This window comes from Spinacia oleracea, chromosome 6 (assembly GCF_020520425.1).
Source record: "Spinacia oleracea cultivar Varoflay chromosome 6, BTI_SOV_V1, whole genome shotgun sequence".
NCBI classification, from domain to species: Eukaryota; Viridiplantae; Streptophyta; class Magnoliopsida; order Caryophyllales; family Amaranthaceae; genus Spinacia; species Spinacia oleracea.
In genome coordinates, this window is record NC_079492.1 from 71197010 (window position 1) to 71204257 (window position 7248).

Consider the following 7248-nt stretch of genomic DNA (forward strand, 5'->3'; position numbering starts at 1 on the left):
AAGATATGGCATATCTAAATTGGAATGATCGAAGTCGATTAGTACTTGATTCGATCAATGATGGATCATAAAGGCTTTTCCTATAATTTCTAAAACAAAATGCTCAACTACCACCAAACTAAACCATAATTCGTCAAAGCTATTGAAAAGTAATTTCAGAATATCTTTTCATCATATATCTAGAGAGTTCCTAAACTCAATGGGAGCTTAGTGTTTGTTATTCAACAAACTAAGGCCCAAGTATAGATATATGTTTCATTGTGATTTATTCAAATGAGACACAAGGGTATTGTTTCTACCACGAATTTTTGAGAACATAATGTTTGTTTGCTCGAAATAATGTCTTTTTGGAGATTCGTTTCCAAAATGACAAGTGGGAGAAAATAGACCTCGAAAGTCTTCGAGGCGAACAACAAACATAAGCGGACATTCCGGAGGCTTTTCGAAGTGCTTCAGAAAATCCGAACTTATTCTTTAAGGACTTTAGAAGTGGCTTTAAAGAATAGACATCTCTTAGAAGACTTTAGAAAGTGCTTCAAGGAGAATAGAATATTCAAAGGACTTTCAAGTGGCTATTGATATTCTATTGTTTGATGTTCTATACCCAAGTAGGCATAGAGTTCAAGTCACTGAAGCTATGCGATTCTTCTATTAGATAGTGAAGAAACCTACAACTTGCAGTCAAACTATGATCATGTAGATTAATGAGTTTGTGACCTGTAAGAAAGCTATGACGAAACCCAGATTCCCTAAAATGGTTAGAGGCCATATATAGACTCAAATGTTTTAAATGGTTTGAGGCCATAAAACATACTCAATGTTTTGATGACAAAATTAAAATTTTGTTGATTTGCAAGAATAGTTTCACACCTATTGGTTGCAAGTTTGTTTTAAGAATAAAACCATCAAAACATGAAATTGTGTTCACACACAAAGCTAGATTAGATGCTAAAGGTTACAAGCAAATTCACGGCGTGAATTGTGTTGAAACCTCATGCATAATCGTAATACTCAAGTCTATAATTCAAGCAATGATTGCATATTGGTAAATATGGCAATTGGATGACAAAACGTATTCCTCAATCAAATGTTGGATATGTACATGGTATGTCATAGGATTTGTGGATCCAAATAAATAAATGCTTGAAAAGGAAAGCTAGCTTATGAAATCTAAGTACAGATTTAAGCAAGCAATGGGGAATTGGAATTGTATTTTAGTGAAGCGAATAAGTATTTTAGTTTCATAAAATGTACATGATTCTTATAGATATATAAGAAGTTTAGTGGGAGTAATAAAACTTAATTGGTCCTATGTGTATCACACACATATCTCTCTATTAGGAAATAACATTCATATGCTAATTACTTAGATTTAAAATTATTCATCAATGATGGACCATGGTGAAACTTAGTACATACTGGGTATTAAGATCTGGTTACAAAGATCTTATAATATTGTTTTAGATTAAGTAATGGAATTTACTAAATCAAACACGAAAGACTCCATTGGAGATATTCGACCCATATGAATAAATCTAAGTAAATGATATTTGAACTATGTATAAGCATTTACTAAGTTAAACATCAAAGAGTCTAAATGAGATTCTTAAACCTATATTATATGTCAAAGAATTTAGCTGGATTCAGTATCTACTGAAATTGAATGAGCTAAAGTTACATGAATAGAATTCAATTGAGAATAATTCTGCAAAAGAATTTATCATGTATGATATAATATGAGGATCGCCAAAAATGTATCGTATGGCTTTAGGCATAACGAACATATACCAATCTCTATTGATCTAAGTGAAGATCAACTAGATTGAGATCAAGAATACTTATGGTACTTGAAAAAATACATAGGAATAGTTCTTGATTCAAGGAAATAAAGATATGCTAAATATTGATGCTGCACGCATAAACACTGGCAGAGGATCAAGCAAGATTCCTTTGGAGTTAACCATTGACAAGGACGAGCTAAAAGAGCATCGTGTTTTGAAATGGCAACATGGATTGGAGACCATGAGTTGTTGCGTGGGAAATTAAAATAATAATTTCTATGTTCTAAGATACAGCCGGAAAATCTTCCACATATCTGTGAACTGCTTGGATAAGTAAATCCAAACAAAGCATCACTAGGAACCTAAACAGTTGAAGTAAAAGTAATTATTGCCTAAGAAGCAATAAAACAGGGTTGTTTATGTTAAAGAGTTCTTCACTGAACTTGAGTAGATCACATGTCTTCTGGCTTGATGGTTCTTCATTGCAAAATGCGTAGAACCACTCTTGAAGCAAGAAAGATGTCTGCTGACTTGGTGGTTCTTCATTGAAAAATGTGTAGAACCACTGATGTAGTAAGAAAGACTAGATCAACAAAATAAACATACTTAAAAGATCTTATCATCTATCTCGAAGAACATTCGATGAAAAGGATATTAAGATTGGCAAAGCATGATAACTAAACCTATGCAACAAGTGAGAAGCAACACTCACATTGTAGCACTGGAAATCAAGCATAGCTTTGAATTCCATGAACTGTTTTAAAGATGGGTTTAAGGCGCATGGTTATAAAACACTGGGGTTGAAACATTTATCATATATGAAATGTATTTTCATATTCCATTTAATCTTGGTTTAGTATTAAATGATGAGTCCCTTCAAATTTGACGATATATTCAAGATAGACTGTCAGGACCAGTCATGTGACTAAGAAATATCTATCAAGTGAACTTGACTGTCAAAAGTTGAAAAAGGTCCTTGATCGGAGTTTTCTATAAAGATGGACGCATAGAAAACGTTAGACGACTAGAATGCAAGATGACTAGTAGTTCTGTTTCTTGAACTATGTGGACATGGCAATGTCATAATCATTTGCATAGATACTTACTTTGGGAAGACTAGTATCGGACAGACCTATGAAACTTTACTGTAAGAGATTAAAATCTGTCATAAGTAAATTTCATTAAAACTATTAGACACTAAATCCTCAATACCTGAGTGATTTGAGATTACTTATTTGAGAACTGGTTACTTTGACGTTGACCAACCGTCGCACCGTAAAAGGAGGCTATAAAGGCAACGCTCAGGTAATCACCTATCAAACGAAGTCTAATCTCAAGATCGCAAGATAGGGATTGTCCTCCTTTAAATCGGGATGAGATGCTTAAAAGTTGTACAAGGCCACTCGGAGAGCTAGAAACTGTGAAATGCATGGCCGTGCTCGGATGAATCATAAGATATGATTATCTGTTTATTTGATCAGTTGAACTCTGAAACCGAGAAACACCTCTGGACATAATAAGGATGACAACTCTTACCTTATGTTCAAGAGCAAGCATGGAGCGACAAAGAAATTAGGTAATGCACACTTGTCCCTAAGGACAAGTGGGAGACTGAAGGAAATAGTGTCCTTGGTCCAAGTATGCATAAGTCTAATAAATGCGGTTCAGTATTAATTAACAAGTTAATAATTCAGTGAGATCAAGTGAGCTGAATGCCTAGCTAGAGGCCACTTCAGTTCAAGAGGAATTGATTATATTAATCCACAGCTTACTCTTGACTGAACCCGTAGGGTCACACAAATAGTACGTAAACGGATCAAGTATTTAATGGCATTAAATACTCCATCTATGGATATTCAGAATCGACGGATCTTGGTTTCAGTGGGAGCTGAGATCGTCACAAGCAAGAAATGAATACTCTGGAAACGATGATATTGCCGGAAACGGAAATATGGATCGTATCGGAAATATAAATATTATCTAAGTCGTAGATGTTGCCGGAAACGGAAACATGGTACGTATCGGAAAATATTATCGAAAATGGAAATATTGCCGGAATCGGAAATATTGCCGGAAACGGAAATATTGTCAGAATGGGAAATATTATCGGAATCGGAAAATAATTCCGGAAACGGAAATATTAAATATTTGTTCGAAACGGAAATTAGTTCCGGAATCGGAAATATTAAATATTGTTCGTATCGGAAATGAATTCCGGAACCGGGAAATTAATCGGAAGCGCATCGGACGAGGCTTTCTAGACGAAGGCCCAGCACGAAGCCAGGCCCGCGCCCAGCAAGCCGAGCGCCCAACACGAAGGCCACAAGCCTCGCCAGGCCCAGCAAGGCTGCTGGCGCGCGCGCTGAGCGTGCTCGTGGGTTGCGAGGCAACGCTCATGCGTGTGGGCCGCAAGGCCCGCGCGGTGCGTGCTTCCCTCGTGGTCGTGCGACGCTCGTGTTCGTAACGAATCCTAATCCTATCGGAATTCGTGCATTGATTAAATACTAATCCTAAAAGATTAAATTTATTATTTAGAGTTCTAATAGCATTCTAATTAATAAATCCATATCCTAGTAGGATTATAATTCCTTTCCATAAACTCTATAAATAGGTGCCTAGGGTCACATATTTACATCGACAATTGAAGTATTCTAAAGGTAAGATTTTGAAGAAAAATCAGCCAAACACTTGCAACCTATTAGCCGAAAATCCTAATAACCTTAAGGGCGATTCTAGTTGGTCAAGCTTAAGGCGGATCCGGACGTGCTGTGGACTATCTACGGAGGGACGACTCTTGGAGTCCTAAAGACTTGTTCTTGTTCGGTTCGGGCGCAGCTAGGGAGGGCACGCTACAAAGTGTATGCATCTGAATTATGCTAAATGATTATGTGTAAATAATATGTTTCCTGGCTTTATGGTTTTTCCGCATGATTTATGTTTTGTCATATGTATCATAACCTAACACCATTGGCATATCATGATAGGACCATGCAAAGACGTCTACATACTCTTAAAGTAGCTTGACCAAATCATCCCGCTCTGCTTGAGACAAAGTCAAACTAATCCAAACTAGTTTTGGATTACTGCTGTTAGAAAGGTTATTTTTTTCCGTTTCCTCAATTATGGGCGTCCTGTTTTCATGATTTTCGATATCTTTTAAGATTTCAAGGTCAGTTTCTTGAGAAGCAAAGTTGTTTGGATTAGGAATGTATTTTGAATTTAGACTTGAAGAGTAGGAGGAAAATGAAGTATTATTGAAATTAGCAATCATTACATCGACAACTTTAACTTGAAGTTCAGCCTCTAAAGGCACTAGCCCTAAACTCTTAGAATAATCACTAGACTTAGATCCAGACTCTTCCACAGACTCGGACTCGCTCATTATAGATCCTTCGCCCACAGTAATCTTGAACATTTTGCCATTTGGAGCTATTGACCATCTTCTCGGACTTCCTCTAGCCATTGACCATCTTCTCACTAGGAGCAATAAGCTTAGATGAGTCAAAATCTTCGATTTGAGTGATCATTTGGACCATAGTATTTTCAGAGATGATTGGTGCTACTTCTTGGCCGAATAAGAGATCAAAAGCTGATGAATCCAGGCATTCAGGGACAACCTTGTTTTGCATTGGAGGAGCATCTTCGAGGAAGTGGTAGTCTTGAAAGATCTTGAACCCAGGGTAAAGGATCCCTTTTGAAGTATCATAGAAAGTCATCTTCTCCTTCTTTAATGAATTGCCTATTGAGTGTACGCTAATGGGGAAGTATCTAGAATGGGTCATTACCGGCTCGACGGGCCCTTTTCTTGGCCTCTAGCTTGTTGCTTATTGTCATGGTTAGTTGGCTTGTATCCTAGACTAAAGCAATTTGTCTGTCCTTGAGACTTGAAAGGAGACTTGGTATGTGGTGGCAGAGTGGTGCCCAAGAAGCGTCCACGTTTGATCATTATATGCCTTGCCATGGGATTCATTTTGGATTCGATGGCCCCTACCTCAGCACTGAACCCCAGAGGTCTTCATCATTGTCGTCACGTTCTATCAATATTAGAGCTTTGTCAGCTATCTTGGTTCTCGGATAGGATGCATTCAGGGTAATGATATTCCCCTTGACCTCCATTCGCACTTTTTGATGGAGTGAAGATGACACAGGTTTAAGATCATGGATCCAAGGTCTTCCCAAAAGGAGGTTGAAACTTTCTTTGATGTTGAGCACTTAAAAGCTCACTTTGCGCTCAATTGGGCCTGTCCGTGGTAGAAGGGTGAGAGTCCCCATTGCTTCTCGGCGAGTGTTGTCATAGGTGCAAACACCCTGGGAGGAGCTAGAAAAGTCACTAGGAGTGAAGCCCAAATTCTCAGCAGTGCGTAGTGGACACACATTGATGGTCGATCCGTTGTCCACTAGAGTCATGGAGATGATTTTATCTTTGTATTCAACGGTCAGATAGAGCGCCTTGTGATGGCTTGTCCCCTCAGGTGGGAGGTCTTCATTTGTAAAGGTAATTCCTTCTTTCAGATTTGCTAGTTCCCCGACCAGTTCATCAGGTGTAACTTTCGTAGTGACGTTCAGTTTGACTAGAGCATTGATCAGAGCAGTGCGTGTTAGGTTATGATACATATGACAATTCATAAATCATGCGGAAAAACCATAAAGCCAGGAAAACATATTATTTACACATAATCATTTAGCATAGTTTAGATGCATACTCTTTGTTGCGTGCCTTCCCTAGCTGCGCCCGAACCGAACAAGAACAAGTTTTTAGGACTCCAAGTGTCGTCCCTCCGTAGATAGTCCACAACACGTCAGAATCCGCCTTAAGATTGACCAACTAGAATCGCCCTTAAGGTACTATTATTTTCGGCACTATATAGGCAAATGTGTGACTGAATTTTCTCTCAAAAAAACTCACTTTGAATACTTGAATGCTCTCTGTAAATATGTGACCCTAGGCACCTATTTATAGAGTATGGAAAAGGATTCGGAATCCTATTAGGATACTAATTTATTTAATTATAATCCTACTAGGACTCTAATTAAATAAACTAAATCTTTTAGGATTAGATTTAATCATATGACAAATCCCGGTAGCTTTAGGATTCGAGTAGCACACAAACACACACGCACGCACAGCAGCCCACGAGGGGCGCCATGCGCGCGCGCGCAGCCCATGAGCTCGCAGCCCACTGCCGTAAGCCCACACGCTGCCGCAGTCTTGGCGCGCGCTGGGCCTGCCTTGCGGTGGGCCTGGCGCAGCCTTGGCTGGTGCGTTTGTGGCGTGCTGGCTTGCTGGGCGATGGCCCGGCTTCGTGCTGGGCCTTCGTCTGGCAGGCCTCGTCCGATGCTAATTCGTACGATACGCTTCCGATTATTTCCCGATTCCGGAATTCATTTCCGATACGAACAATATTCAACATTTCCGATTCCGGAATCAATTTCCATTTCGAACAAATATTTAATATTTCCGTTTCCG